Raw genomic sequence first — 16,123 nt, 5'->3', positions numbered from 1 at the left:
CAACCCACAAATCTTTTTCAAACTCGCTGCTTCCCAGGCTATAAGTAGGGTTTATATTTATATATATATATATATATATATATATATATATATATATATATTCCCGTCCTATAAGTAGGGTTTATATTTTTTGTTCCTAGATCTATATATTTAGCCATAGCAAAATACATATTGTTTGCTTGCACCCAGTTTACCAAGCAACCCAGATAGTTCTGTATCCTCCAATTATTTACTCCTCCCCCAATTTTTGTATCATCTGCAAACAGCGATGATTTTAGGTTTACTTCCAGGTCATTCAGAAAGACGTTAAATAGTGTTGGGCCAAGAACCGATCCCCATGAGATACCACTGGAAATGGACCCACTGGGTGAGTATTCCCCTTTACAGTTACATTCTGAGACCTATTAGTGAGCCATCCAGTCCCCCAGTGTCTCAAAAGAAAAACGATGTAACCCAAAACTTTGCAAAACCAAACTCAGCTAGACCACTGTAACAATGTAGCAATTGCAAGTAATCAGAGTTTTTCCTGAGAACTTGATTGAAATGTGAGAATCAAGTCTCCAAAGAATGTCTTGTTCTTGTCAGATCATTTGAAATATTGTGGGTGGAGATTCCTATTTATCTGTAAGCACCAGCTGTTGCCCTAGCCCAACTAGCATATTTAAAATTACAAATGTGCTCCTTGTTGCCACAAATCAAGGTAGCACTCACTGGGATCTTGCCAATTCCAAAGGAACATATCAGATACATAGGGCATTAATGAAGGTGCATTTTACTCACATACCATAGTATGGGCCTTGTCCTGCTCCACTGATGCCAAAGGGAGATTTGCCATTGACTTCAGTAGCAGCAGCATCACAGCCTGTATAATGCAGCATGTATGGTGAAGAAGCCATACAACATATCCTGAGGTAGGACTTCAAGTCAATTAAAGGGCTTTCTGTTTTTTTGACCTTTTACTGATTCCCATTCCCTTCTTATCACATGCTTTATTTCAGTAACTCTGTAGGCTTATTGGAGAATGTTTCCATAATGTTTTTTTTCCAGAGCACTGGCTTCCTAAAGTGCACCTTGCCTTAGAAAACTTCCCTTAATAACTTTTCCAAGAAAATGCTTTTCATCCGTCTAGTATTTTCAAGATACACATTCTCATGTACTGAAATCTTTGGGTTACCACCAGAAAAGAAAAGAACAGAAAAAGAAAAAGTTTTATGTTCTGCAAATGAAGATACAATGGCTATTGAGTCAATATATATATAGAAACTATAGTTTAACAGCAACAGAAAGAGATGATGGGAAGGACCGAGGTCCACTTATATCTGCCCCCTTTAATCACAATTGATTGTATGAGGCACACTCACCTGATCCCAGGGACAGATCCCCGCTTAATACTTCAGAGAAAACAAGAAAATAATTCCTAACACCAGCATTAAACTGTTGAATCCCATGCATGTGATCAACATTCACTGTAGTTAATCTACAATATAACTATCATTTATTTGGTTTTACCTAGAAACCTCTAAATGTTCTAAGGCCCCATTACTGGAAACATTGCCTTCCCACGTGATAATGATGTATTTATGAAGTAATGAACAGTAATGACAGCACTCAAGCTAAGCCCCCCTCAGTTTTACAAGAAGGAAATGTGAAAGCAGAGTTTCTCACTAAGGAGCCCTGGACTTTGCAGCTTATTCCCCATCTGGTCTGAAACAGCCTGAAACCATTGACTTTAAGGGCACACAGCAAAGCCCCCCATACTTCCTGACTTTCAGAGAGGCAGAGAACAATAAAGACTGATGGGAATGAATTGTATTTCTCCTTTGTTTTTTGGCCAAACTTTGCCTAATCGTGTTCTGTTAGCACTCACACTGAAGTGCATAATTAGTCATTTTTAAATAGTACAAATCATTCTCACATGAATATCAAATTCCTATATACCCTAAACAAAAGTCTAAAGATTATTCTCAATCTTCACACCACAGAATTTAGTCGTCTTTATTTTTCCGTCAGTAACCCCTTCCATCATTTGAATGCCTCATTGCACACACAACACAAACCCAGCAACAAAGAATTTCCATAGCAACTGTTGAAACAGACTGCAACTCAGCAATTCATATCATGTCTTCTTAAAATTTTATGCTCTTTCATCCATTCCTTGATTTGTTTAGTTGTTTTCCTATGTACATTGCTCTGCCGACTCTAAAAACAATCAAATACACATTGTTCATTAAATGTCTAATAAAATTAAATATTTTCTTAAAGACAAGTGGGACTATTACTGTTCAGGATTAAATGAAGTAGCTTCATGGTTCACAAATGTCTGAAAAGAATAAACAGTTCTTCAAAAGATATTTAAAGTGACCCCCCAAAAAAATTCTAAGTTTCACTCTTCAAAAGTGAATATTTGTACGGATGTATCTGATATTTATATTAATGTTTCCAGGTGTGAAAATAACAGAAAATATACATTACTGTGAAATGTATAGAATAGAACACTGCATAAGTGAATAATGTTTTAATAAATCTATTAAAATTATCCTAAATATCCTGCATCAAAAAAATATAGGAAAGCAAACTTTTCCAATTTAGGAAATATGGTACCATGGTAGATTTACAAACTGGACTCAAGGCCAGTTCAAAACTTCTTTCTTTTAGAAGCAATTTAAGCTGGGTGCTAGATTTCTGTTAGGTTTTGGTTTCCTGCAATGGAGTCTGTGAATTAAGTAGCCTTTTTAACTTATCTCTACCATCTGGTGTACCACAGCCAGCATGAATTCACCCCAGCAATACTGACTAGCCCACAACAACATTCTTTGAAATAATCAAACAAACAGTTGCTAAGCTCTCAACATCGAGCACTATAGAAAATGTGCTGACCACAATACATTCTGAAGAGTGTTTTGTATACTGGAGGTGCAAACTTGGCAGTTTTTTAGGACCATAACAGTAGAGTTGACTACATGGGCCAAATTCTGATCTCAGAACCCTGCATATTCAAATTTCACTGAAGTCAATAGATTTATTCAGGATATATATGGGAATGACGAAATGGAATGTGACCCTGTATTGACATTGTGTTTATTCACTCAAGGGGATACAGTTCATATGGGAAAATAAGCAACAGCATATGATGTATTCACCACCTTTTATTATTAATTTACTGAGTGCTAATGCATTTAACAAGGACAAAATTCTCATCTTCAACAGAAATCCATAGTTCATTGGCTGTAAGCGTGAGACCTCTACGGGAGACATACACTAGGCTGAGGAAGGGACAGAATCTTCTCCAAACCCAGAAATAAGGGGATAGATTCTGATCTCCCTTATACTTGTGTAAATCTGGAGTAACACCTTTAGTTTAAACGGAGTTACTCCAGATTTACACTATTGTCACAGATCAGAACACAAGTCAAATAAGTTACTGGGCTAAATACAGGGGTAACTGGGTGAAATTTAAGGAAGTCAGACTAGAGAACCTAGTGGTCCCTTATGGCCTTAAACTATGAATTTGGTCTAAACAAGGAACATAACCATAAATAATTATAAATATAGACAGTTGGGTTTGTGAGGAGAGGGACAACTGCATGGTAAATTGCATTGTAAATTGAGAAGGTTGCAGTTCACACAAGACATCTAGACAGACCTGTGTGCAGTGCTGGGGAGGAGCCGGTGGTTGTGGTACATGTAGGTATGCATGCACATGGGTAGGTAAGAGAGAGGTTCTGGAGACCAAATGTAGGCTACTAGGTAAGAGTTTAAAGTCCTGGACCACCACAGTAGCATTCCATTTCACCCGTGGTCCAGAAAGACAGGCAGAACTGAATCCACATGTGTGGATGAGATGATGGTGTAGGGAGGAGGATTTTTAGATTTATTAGGAACTGGGGGAACCTTCTGGAAAAGGAGTCTGTACAGGATGGATGGGCTCCACCTAAACAAAAATGAAGCCAGACTGCTATGTAAAATTGAAAAGGTTTTAGAGAATTTTTTAAACTACGGGCTGTGGGAAAGCTGACAGGTGTTGAGAAGCACATGATTTGGTGGGAGAGACATCCCTTAGGGGTGAGTTCCTCCTTTAATAAATTCAAAGTCCTATTAAAGCGGATAGGAAAGAAGTTGGTACAATAAAGATAGGAGCTAGTAAGGAATAGTCAAATATAAGAGAATCATTTCAATATAACACATCAAGGCAAGTAACTGAATATTCACAAAATGTACAAGCACTTATATACAAATGCTAGAAATATAAATACTAAAATGGGTGAACTACAATTCCCAGCATTAAATGAAGTTGTTGATATAATAGGCATTGTGGAAACTAGGTGGAATGACAATAATCAATGGGACATGGTAATACCAGGGTACAAAATATATAGGAATGACAGGGTATGTCACATTAGTGGGGGACTGGCAATATATGTGAAAGAAAGCGTAGTGTAAAATAAATTAAAAATTTTAAATGAATCAAACTGTACCATACAATCTCTATGAATAGAAATTCCACGCTTTTTGAACAATAAGAATACAGCAGTAAGAATATACTATCGACCACCTGAGCAGGGTGGTAACAGTGACTGTGAAATGCTCAAGGAGATTAGAGAGGCTATGAAGGCAGAAAATGCAATAATAATGGGGGATTTCAACTATGCTTATATTGACTGGGTATATGTCACCTCAGGAAGATAATACCGAGATAAAATTTCTAGACACCATAAATGATTGTTTCTTGGAGCAGTTTGTCCTGAAACCCATAAGGGGAGAGGCAATTCTTGGTTTAATCCTAAATGGCATAGAAGATCTGATCTAAAAGGTGAATATAGCTGAACTTCTTGGTAATAGCAACCATAATGTAATTACATTTAACATCCTCCAGGAGGAAAAATGCAAGAGAAACCAACCACAGTAGCATTTAACTTCAAAAAAGGGAACCAAAATGAGGAGGCTAGTTAAACGGAAATTAAAAGAACACTCACAATAGTGAAATTGATGCAAACTGCATGGAGATTATTTAAAAACAATAAGAAAGGTTCAACTTAAACATATAGCCCAAATTTAAAAAAAAAAAAAAAAGGAGAAGAAATTAAAAAAATTCCACCCTGGCTAAACAACAGAGTAAAAGAGGGGGTTAGAGACAAAAAGATATCCTTTAAAAATTGGAAGTAAAATCCTACTGAGGAAAATAGAACGAATTATAAACTCTGATAAGTAAAGCAAAAATAAACTAAGTCAGACCAAGGAAGAATTTGAATACGAACTAGCTGAAGACAAAAATCTAACAGCAAAGTATTTCTTCTTTAAGTGTATCAGAAGCAGGAAGCCTGCCAAACAATCAGTGGGGCTGCTGGATGATTGAGGTGCTAAAGGAGAACTCAAGAAAGACAGGACCATTGCAGAGAAGCTAAATTAATTCTTTGCACTGGTCTTCACTGCAGAGAATGTGGGAGACATCACCACTCCCCAACCATTCTTTTAGGTCACAAATATGAGAAACTGTCCCAGAAAAAGGTGTCAGTATAGGTGGTTTTAGAACAAATTGATAAATTAAACTATAAGAGGTCACCAAGAACAGATGATATTCACCCAAGAGTTCTGGAGGAACTCAAATATGAAATTGCAGAACTACTAACTGTGGTACGTAACCTATGGCTTAAATTAGCTTCTGTACCAGATGACTGGAAAATTATAAAGGGAATTAAAGTTACTGAAAATATTTTGGACACAGACACTGGTCACACTCTTAGCCCGTCTTTTCCCTGCTGCTCAGATGAAAACAAATGACTACTCTCCCATGATCTTGCTTGACTAGCAGAGGGGGGGAAAAGTAACTGAGTTTAAAAGATTTTTTTTTTCCTGTTCATAATTTTAGACCTCCGGCACTGTACCTGTTGGCGGCCATTTATGCAGGATGTTTTCATCATCCTTGGATGATATGGGCCAATGAAAGAGGCAAGTTATTAAACTTCTTCAATTAATATTAAGGATGATAATTATATTCCTCTACCTTTCTAAAGCAACTTTCTTTTCTATTATAATTGAAGGGCTTATGATTCTTTGATTATTCCACCTACAGAAATTTTGTTTGTCCATGCTGAAGTCAACTGTGTGTTTTTCCATTCAGTGCTATACTGAAACAGTTTTTTAACTTTGTTTATAGACAGGAATCATCCCATCTATTACAATTTTCATTATTGATCTGGATGAGGAGTGGATTGCCCCCTCAGCAAGTTTGTAGATTACACCATGATGGTGGGAGTGATAGATACGCTGGAGGACAGGGATAAGATACAGAGTGATCTAGACAAATTGGAGGATTGGGCCAAAAGAAATCTAATGTGGTTCAATAAGAACAAGTGCAGAGCCCTGCACTTAGGACGGAAGAATCCTATGCACTGCTACAGACTGGGGACCAACTGGCTAGGCAGCAGTTCTGCAGAAAAGGATCTGGGGGTTACAGTGGACAAGAAGCTGGATATGAGTCAACAGTGTGCAGGAGATCAGACTAGATGATCATATTGGTCCCTTCTGCCTTAGCCTCTATGAGTGTGCCCTTATTCCCAAGAAAGCTAGCAATATATTGGACTATATTAGTAGAACCATTGCCAGTAGATCGAGGGAAGTGATTATTCCCCTCTATTCGGCACTGGTGAGGCCACATTTGGAGTACTGTGTCAAGTTTTGGACCCCCCCAGTACAGAAAGGATGTGGACAAATTAGAGAGAGCCTAGTGGAGGGTAACAAAAATTATGAGGGAGCTGGAGCACATGACTTATGAGGAGAGGCTGAGGGAACTAGGCTTGTTTAGCCTGCAGAAGAGAAGAATGAGGGGGGATTTGATAGCAGCCTTTAACTATCTGAAAGGGGGTTCTAGGGAGGATGGAGGTAGGCTGTTCTCAGTGGTAGTAGATGACAGAACTAGGAGCAATGGTCTCAAGTTGCAGCGGGGGAGGTCTAGGTTGGATATTAGGAAAACCTTTTACACTAGCACTGGAATGGGTTACATAGGGAGGTGGTGGAATCTCCATCTTTAGAGGTTTTTAAGGTGCGGCTTGACAAAGCTCTGGCTGAGATGATTCAGTTGGGGTTGGTCCTGCTTGAGCAGGAGGTTGGATTAGTTGACCTCCTGAGTGTCCCTTCCAACTCTAATCTTCTATGAATCTATGATTCTTTGAATGTTTCTTTTTTTTACCACCAAGTGATTTTGATTGTTCATATTTGTCTTTGATGGTTTTCCATTGACTGTTCTGTGATGGGACAATGGTAGACAACAGAACCCTGCATTACCTCACCAGGTGATCATAGAAGGGTGGCCACTCCATCCGGCATAAATAGGCTATCACTGAGTCATTCCATGGTGACTCCTTTTATCTTTAAGAGCAGTATACTTCAATATAGTTATATTATCCTTTAAATATTTCTCAGACACATATCACACTATGATTATGAACATCAGTAAGCTTTTACTAGAGACCACATGAACAAGATAACATTGAAAGTCAAGACTTGCAACAACCTTCTCAGCAAACTGGCAGGTTCTTCATGGGGAGTGGATGCTCCAACTTTAAGGACCTCAGCCCTTGCCATCTTGTACTCGTTAGCAGAGTAATGTGTGCCAGTATGGAGTCAGCCAGCACACACCAAACTTGTTGACATGCAACTCAATTCAACAATGCTTATCATCACAAGAACTATCTGACCGACTTATGGCTTCCAGGTACTGAGCCACATTGCTCCCCCCTTACATCAGGAGGGAGATTGCAGTTAGCAAGCTGCTTGAGAAGGTACATGGCAATCCAAGCTTGCTCTTGTTCAATGATCTTTTTAGCCCACCAGATACATGTTTTTCATCATGACACCTACTGTGGTTGAAGCTGCCATACCAGGGAATGACAGCAGAGTCCCCATGGTAGGAAGACTAGTGCTCAACACCAACCACCAATCAGTTCCTTGTCACAGACCCTACTGCTTGCCTGTCCGGCTTCAATCTGCCACGTTGTTGGTGGGCCCTTCTTAACTGATTCGGGACTGGGCAAGGCCCTTGTGCAATCAACCAGCACTGTTCGGGTCTTCAAGACAATCCAAGATGCAGCTGTGGTGCAGATCAAGCAATGATACACATTGCCAAGGAGTGCCTGCTAACTAAATTTAGCAGTGAGCTCCAAGAGCGCCACTAGGTCACTGAGAAGGCAATTGCTTGGCTCGGCAAATACAGAAATGGTAAATAAATACTAGACACCTTAGATGCTATCTTTATGGGAAAGTACCTTGTAAACAATGTGTTTGATGTAGTGATTTTGTCAGGTGTGAAACGAGAATTGTTTTCTAAGAACAGGGGACCCTTTGCCAAGGGGCCTATGTGTCACAGATAAGGACTGTATTATTTTGTCTTACACATAGCACTGAATACAAAGGTGCTTAACAAATAAATAACACTATCCAAGCTAGACTCCTTTCACAAATATCTGAACAAGAAGCTGAAAAAAAAAGTTTTCAATGGAAAAGTATTATTTCTTCCTTCCATGGACTGGATGGGAAAGGGAAATTTCACCTACACTTTCACATCTGCCTTCTCGTCTGCCATCCTTGTTTGAGAAGCCAGTGTGCAGATCAAGCTCAGATGTGGTTAGCGTTATGCTTTTTAGTAGCTTCACACTGCCTAGGACAAGTTTACCTTCTGGTTGTGATGGAAATAGCAATGACTGATCTCATTAGGATCTACATCTTGCCATGGCTGGCCAGTCCAAATAAAAATATCACTCCATATCCTGAATTCAGGATCTCAGTCTTGTCAAGGTGGTTAATGAAAGGAGAGAGACAGACTGGTTGAGGTGTCCTGAGTCCCCTGTGCTACTCAGTAACTGCCTGCAAAGAAGGCATGCATGGAAAAGATTTGTGAGCTGGAGCGGGCATAGTAACAGGAATCCTTCACAGTCTCACACACACGAATAGACTGATTGCCTTTTAATTCTCTTCCTAGAATGTAAACTTGCTCACATAAACTTCATTTGTCAGTTATTTTAATTCTTCTATCAACACTTAAAATATACTATTTTTCTTCAGAGCGAACATCAGATTTATGAAGAGCTTGTGACATCTAAAATTCCTTTCCAATTTTAAAAGTCCTCTGTGCTATCCAATCCTCATATAATCTTATTTGGCTAAGTAAGCTTTCTTTTGAGAAAACTAACAGCCATTGCTTCATTTTATAGTTTTGGAGGTTTCACATTGCTACCAGTGACAAACTCAGTAACCCTTAGGCTCTAGCGATTGATCCATTTTAGACCAAATTGAACAAGGAGATGGTGGTGGTAAGTACTCTTGCAAAATGCCTTTCCAAGGCAGAAACAGAATTTCATGTTAATTGATCCCAAATGTCTTCTGGTATTTAGTTTGAGGTCATGGCTTTGGTGACAAACCGGGGTGACTATATAAAGGAATAGTTTCTCCAAGATGGCTCTCCTCCTTTACTAGAGGGGCAACAGAAGCATGGATCTAAATAATTAATGTCAGCTGGTTCTCTTTAATCTAGAATTGTATTGACATATTAAAATAATTCTAACAGCTTAGACAGACATTACGCTTCTTTGCAGAAATTAAACTGTAAAATCCTAGCATATCATGATTTTCCAGATATTATCTATTTCTAAATTATTGTTTTAACCAATTTACCAGGTACAGATGTAAGATTTACTGGCCCATAATTCTACAGATCACCCCTATAGCCTTTTTTTAAGTATAGGTACAACATTTGCTATACTCCAATCTGCTGGTACAATACCTTTTTTAAAATAAAGGATCACATATTTTTACTTTCCAGCTCAGCCACTTCATGCTTGATCTCCTTCAGAACGCTTGGATGTATGCATCTCATATTTCTGACACCTCTTCTTCTGACATATCAATCTCTGATAGTACCTCCATCTTTATTTCCAGGAAATAGCCAGGTTAGGGTGAGTTTCTCTCCAACATCCTTAGTGGTGAACACTGATGGAAGAAGTTGAACAACTGGTGCCTTTTCAGCAAGAGATTTGTGAAATAAGAAAGATTGAAAGGAGGACAGGAAGGGATGTCTCCCTGACACAAATCCCACCTCTTCTCCCAAAGAAAAGCTAGCTTAGGGCTTTTGGTGAAACAGTACAGCATGTAGGTTGTTGATTAATCTCTTTCTCAGAAGAAATATCATTCTTCCTGTGTGCTGCAAGGGAGAAACTGTTGAGGGTCATTTAGGCAGATGCATTCTGGAAAAAAAAAGAAAGGCTACTGCAAAGGCAATTGAAGTGTGATTGTTATAGTTCTGCCCCCACCACTGTCACTCAGTCAGACAGACACACAAAAAAATATCTGCTGAAGATAAGAAATACCACAGAGTAGCACTAGCAGAGGTGGATAAAATGGAAAATAGCACAGTACTGGGGTGAAGTCTGGTCTCATACTACTAAGACTTAATTAATTCTATAACATACAGGACTGTACATTTGCTAGTATGCTATGAAATATCACAATAAACTCAGCTGCAATTGTAAAAATAAATGAATAAGGTACATTTTGTGATGCAATATCCTTGATAGCTGTTTTATAATATTTGTTCATTTACTGCCTAAAATATCTGGATCACCGAGTCACTTGAGCAAATTAACGAGGTTCTATTATATTTGTAAATGAACATCACATCAAAGTCTGATATGTATCAGCAACATTCTCTCATCAGATGGTGTTACATTTCTCTCTTTCCCCAAAATTTTTTTTTAAAAAAGCTGTTGGAGCTAGCGAACCACATAACTTACTTCTAGCTCTCTGCTAATTTAGAAGCATAAAAGTCAGAACTAATTTATATTCCCAAAATACATCCAATTCTATTGAAACTAAATATAGAAGCCATTTTTATAAATGTAATATTTTTAAAGACTAGTATTTTAATTTCAGATGACCCAAAATGAATACAGGATTTGACAGTATCTTAAACTTCTTCCCTAGAAGCAAATAAAACAGTACTCTACGCTGAATCTTTTAAAATTCAAGTGCCTAATAAAGCACCTCAGAAGAAAACTGTCAACAGCAAGTAGCAAACTAAAAAATGAAGCCACAGTGCAGATGCAGAACTGAATAATCACAGTTCAGATTCATAAAATTAACTAAATTTAAAGCGAGAAGTTGCCTATACCTTTATTTCATGCATAGCCAGCATTTGTTTAAAGAATTAATTTCTAATAAAATATAGTTTTAACTTAAAAACATTTTATAAACTTTAATCTTCAACACTTTGGTGAGAAATTATATTCACCATTCCATATCAGGACAAAGAAGACACAAACCAGTAACGTAAATTGCACTGGGTTACACAGGAGGACTTTATCATGGCCAGGATTAGAATTCAACAGTTCCTCATTTCCAGTGTTGTGCATACACTATAGATCATCCTTGTTTCACACTTCTATTCTTGAAGTTATACTAAAGTACAAACAGTACAAAGTTTCAAAGCAGTGTTAGAATACTGCTGAATACCTGAATGTCTTAGACATTATTTATAAAGAAAAAAGTGCAACATGAAGGGGCAATTTAGATGAGCCAGTGTGTCTAAAATAAAAAACTTGTGAAGTAGAGATCTAGATTGACTGGGATAATCATAATAATATACTATAATAAACTATAAACTATAATATTCATAATCATCTGTAAAAATAAACATCTCTGACATTTTAGATAGCACAGTTTGGACAAGTTAGATATAAATCCAATTTGGCAAACTATACCCACTAAATATAGTGAATACAATAATCTGTCTGTTTCTGTGGTGTTAGCACATCTGCAATGCTGCCTTCTATTCTGGGTACAACATGATCAAAATACATTGACAAACTGGAAGTAGTTGAGTGAACAACAAACAAATGAGAGAAAGTTGGAAGGTTTGTTTATGAAGAATGCTAGCTAGATAGATATAGATATATAAATAAATAAAATGCACACACATACACATCCACTAACATTCTTGAGAGGGGAGGGAAGGCAAACATCAAAACAGAAAGAGGAAGAGGGATTTTTTTAGAGTGATGCACAGAAGTATAATTATAAATAAAGGGATGAAACTAAGAAAGTGGAAATTTAAGACATATGTTTATAATAGTGACATTTATTAGAGACTATGGAAATATCTTCCATGGGAAGTGGCAAAAGCAACATCACTTGAGATCTTTATGATTACAATGGACAAACACAATTGAAAAAGTAGTTTAAGGAAAAATCCTGCATTAGCAGGGAAAGGTCTTTTTCCTCTCTAATTGCTAAGATCTCAAGACTTGCAGATCAAACATTTCTTACCCTACAGCAAAACCAAATATGAGACATAACTTCACTGCTTAAAGCACAAAATACAGAATAGCATTTTTTCCAAATTAGTTTCAGTCGGTCACTGGTTTGTATCTGCATTACACAATTTACCATTAGCATTCAAATCCATGTAAACAATGGAACAGCTAAAACCAAACCATTTAGACCATGTAAAATACGGAACTTCCTCTTCTACAGTTGTAAGAGTGTATTGCAATCAGAATTATTTTTTTAGATGACTATTTAATCTTGGCACTACACTGTGCAAAAATGATATATTTTTAAAATACCTAGATAGATAATTATATTAAAATGCAAGAGAAATTTGTTCTACCTGAAAATTTTGTTTATATGTCTGGGCTTTTTAAAGAATGTATTTTCCCATGGGTTATTTCCCTTTAATAGAAAATTTCATCACCCTGAGGATTAGTCTACAGTCCAACCTTTGGTGTTTCAGGCAATTTTTTCAACCCCTTCCTCTCTTTATGCCTGCTCAACATGGCAAAACTTAGAGGAAAAAAAGAAACATTTTTAGGTAATGTTGATTTAAAAAAAAAAAAAAAAAAAACTGTTCGAAACTGTTCAGCGGTTTGAGTAAATCCTATGTATTAATGGGGAAGGTGCAGTTGAAGTAATCAGTGGTGAATTATATCATACGCTAACTGTTCTACAGGACCTCAGTTCATTAAGTGAATAGGACTGACAGTTAATAAAGTAGATGATTTTCAGAGGTGAAAAGTCCTAAAATAAGGAGGGGGTGAACCCACCCAAGAGCTTTTGGCTGAGTAATGTTTTAGCGGTAGGCATGGGGGCAAAGGGTGGGAAGGCAAAAGAGATAAAAGACTGAAAAAGAGAAGAACAGAGAGATGTGGAGATAAAAAACAAGAAAGTCAAGCAGTAGCCTGTGTACACAGTGTGCCTCTTGAATAAGCTAGACCAGTGTTTCTCAATTTTATTTCCCCCCGGAACCCTTGCGCGCCCATGCCATACCCTCCGCCGAAAAGTCGAGGAATATTTTCGGAGGCGCAGTGTAGGGTTGTTTCGGCGGCGTGCTCTCTGAGCCGTTTTTGGCGGCCCCATCAGCTGTTCGGCGGTGCGCAAACAGCTGTTCGGCGGCACCCGGTTTTTGGTACTTTCGGCAGCGCGGTTCCGCTTCTTCATGGAATCCTTCAACTCAGCCCACGGAACCCTGGGGTTCCGCGGAACACCATTTGAGAAACACTGAGCTAGAGAAAGAATGTTTGGTCTTTGGGCTGTAAGCTAGGAAACTGCTCTTTTTATTCTCGGTTCCTTATGTATTCATAGGCGGAAAACTTTGTACATTGCTGGTAAATAAACAAGACTGCATCAAAAAGAATACCAGACTCCATCAATTTCTACTTTCAACTGGAACATCCTCAAGGCTCCAAAATTTCACTAGTCACTCAGGTTGAAAAGGGGCAAAAATATTCTCTTGTGCTTAAAACACTGGACTAGAAACTAAGAGATTTGGGTTCTGTTCACGGCTCTGTCACAGACTTCTTTTGCAATGTTGCGCAAAGCCATCATAATGGTTACACACAGGTGGGGCAAATTAAGTTGGCCTGTGAAACCATAGCACTATTTAGGGAGAAAAAAGCTAGGAGGCTGCCCTAACCAAATATGTCTCTTTTCTTATTTTTTTAAGTTTCAAAGAGGAGAGGGTAACACCACATTTCTTTAGGGATATCTGAATACTGTCTGTTCCTTAAGGAAAGGAACCTGTGAAACGATTTAAGACCCTTGATCTCCACTTTTCAAAATCAACAGGTTAACACACAAGATCCAAGAGTGAACTTTAGTGAAACTAACTAAGACGTTAATATTAAAGTGTTGCAGGGTTGCAGCTAGAAGTTGGGTATGTTCCTTTCATGGTATTAATCATCTGTGGAAGCTTCCATCAGAAGGCAGATTTTGTCATGTGTTTTTCAGTAAGAATATTCTTGCTCTTGCTGCTTATCCCAGCATTCTTATACAGATAAGAAAGATTAGTAGTGATGAAGTGAAATTTATCTTGCTATAAATGTAGTCTTTATAAGCACCATGCTATCAGTTCTTGTGATAATTATGTAACAATTAAATGCTCCTGTTCCTGTTGCAAAGTCTTCTGTTTCAAGTCTCAGTATTCTTATATAATTAGAGCTGGCTGATTTGACAGAACATCATCAAGTAGACATACTTAGTGAGAAATATATTTCTGTCTCTGTCTGCTGGCACAAGACCTACTAGTGCCAGACAGATTATTAATTAGGAATACTGGAAATGACTAGACATATTATCAACAAATCAAACAATAAATTCCCATTCGAGTCCAAACCTGGTCAGTAGATAACATCCCAACTGCACCTCTGAATTTTCACAACAAACTAAACTACGCTTCAATGCCTAATGTGCACTGATCTGGCAATATATGCTGTGTGCTAGCCTATGAATAACCAGCACACAAACTATGAGGTCCCCCGTGAAATTCCTTGATAGTTGGTCTTCCAACTAGATTTATTTATTTAACACAATTAGAGTTGCAGCTAGCAAGGGACATGAAGGGGAACAAGGGTTTCTACAGGTATGTTACCAACAAGAGGAAGATTAGGGAAAGTATGGGCCCCTTACAGAATGGGGAGGCAACCTAGTGACAGAGGATGTGGAGAAAGCTGAGGTACTCAATGCCTTTTTTGCCTCTGTCTTCACAGACAAGATCAGCTCTCAGACTACTGCACTGAGCGGCACAGAATGGGAAGGAGGTGAACATCCCGCAGTGCTGAAGGAACAGGTCCAAGACTATTTAGAAAGATTGGACATACACAAGTCCATGGGGCCAGATGCAAGACACCCGAGGGTGCTGAGGGAGTTGGCTGATGTGATTTCAGAGCCATGGCTATTATCTTTGAAATCACGTGGCAATTGGAGGAGATGCCTGATGACTAGAAAAAAGCAAATATAGTGCCCATCTTCAAGAAAGGGAGGAAAGAGGATCCGGGGAACTACAGACCGGTCAGCCTCACCTCAATCCCTGGAAAAATCAAGGAGCAGGTCCTCAAAGAATCCATTTTAAGGCACTTGGAAGAGAGGAAGGTGATCAGAAACAGTCAACATGGATTCACCAAGGGAAAGTCATGCCTGTCCAAACTGATTGCTTTCTACGAAGAGGTGACTGGTTCTGTGGATGTGGGGAAAGCGGTGGACGTGATATACCTTGACTTTAGCAAAGCTTTTGATACAGTCTCTCACAGTATTCTTATCAGCAAGTTAAAGAAGTATGGATTGGATGAATGGACTATAAAATGGATAGAGAACTGGCTAGAGCATAGGGCTCAACGAGTAGTGATCAATGGCTCCATGTCTAGCTGGCAGCCGGTCACAAGTGGAGTTCCCCAGGGGTTGGTCCTGGGGCCGGTTTTGTTCAACATCTTCATTAATGATCTGGAAGATGGGGTAGAGTGCACCCTCAGCAAGTTTGCAGATGACACTAAGCTAGGGGGAGTGGTAGATACCCTGGAAGGTAGGGATAGGTTACAGAAGGACCTAAACAAACTGGAGGATTGGGCCAAAAGAAATCTGATGAGGTTCAACAAGGACAAATGCAGAGTCCTGCACTTAGGAAGGAAGAATCCCATGCACAGCTACAGACTGGGGACTGACGAGCAAGACAGCAGTTCCTCAGAAAAGGACCTGAGGGTTACAGTGGATAAGAAGCTGGATATGATTCAGCAGTGTGCCCTGGTTGCCAAGAAGGCTAATAGCATATTGAGCTGCATTAGGAGGAGCATTGCCAGCAGATCGCGGG

At 38.6% G+C, this 16,123-nt stretch overlaps 1 protein-coding gene across 3 annotated transcripts in view; it reads right to left on the bottom strand.

Annotated features, from left to right (window-relative positions):
• Positions 1 to 16,123, bottom strand: part of CTNNA2 (catenin alpha 2) — a 689,583-nt gene that overhangs the window by 626,324 nt on the left and 47,136 nt on the right. The window contains exon 1 of one of the 3 annotated variants that reach the window (XM_067555204.1): positions 9,776 to 9,887. The exons of the other annotated variants lie outside the window; for them this stretch is intronic. The gene's annotated coding sequence lies outside the window, so the exon portion shown is untranslated. Of the gene's footprint in view, positions 1 to 9,775; positions 9,888 to 16,123 lie in introns of those variants that run through there. 3 annotated transcript variants of the gene reach the window in all.

This window comes from Emydura macquarii, unplaced genomic scaffold (assembly GCF_026122565.2).
Source record: "Emydura macquarii macquarii isolate MOO-44397 ecotype Brisbane River unplaced genomic scaffold, CSIRO-AGI_Emac_v2 contig_1568, whole genome shotgun sequence".
NCBI classification, from domain to species: domain Eukaryota; kingdom Metazoa; phylum Chordata; order Testudines; family Chelidae; genus Emydura; species Emydura macquarii.
This window is presented reverse-complemented; position numbering and strand designations above follow the sequence as displayed.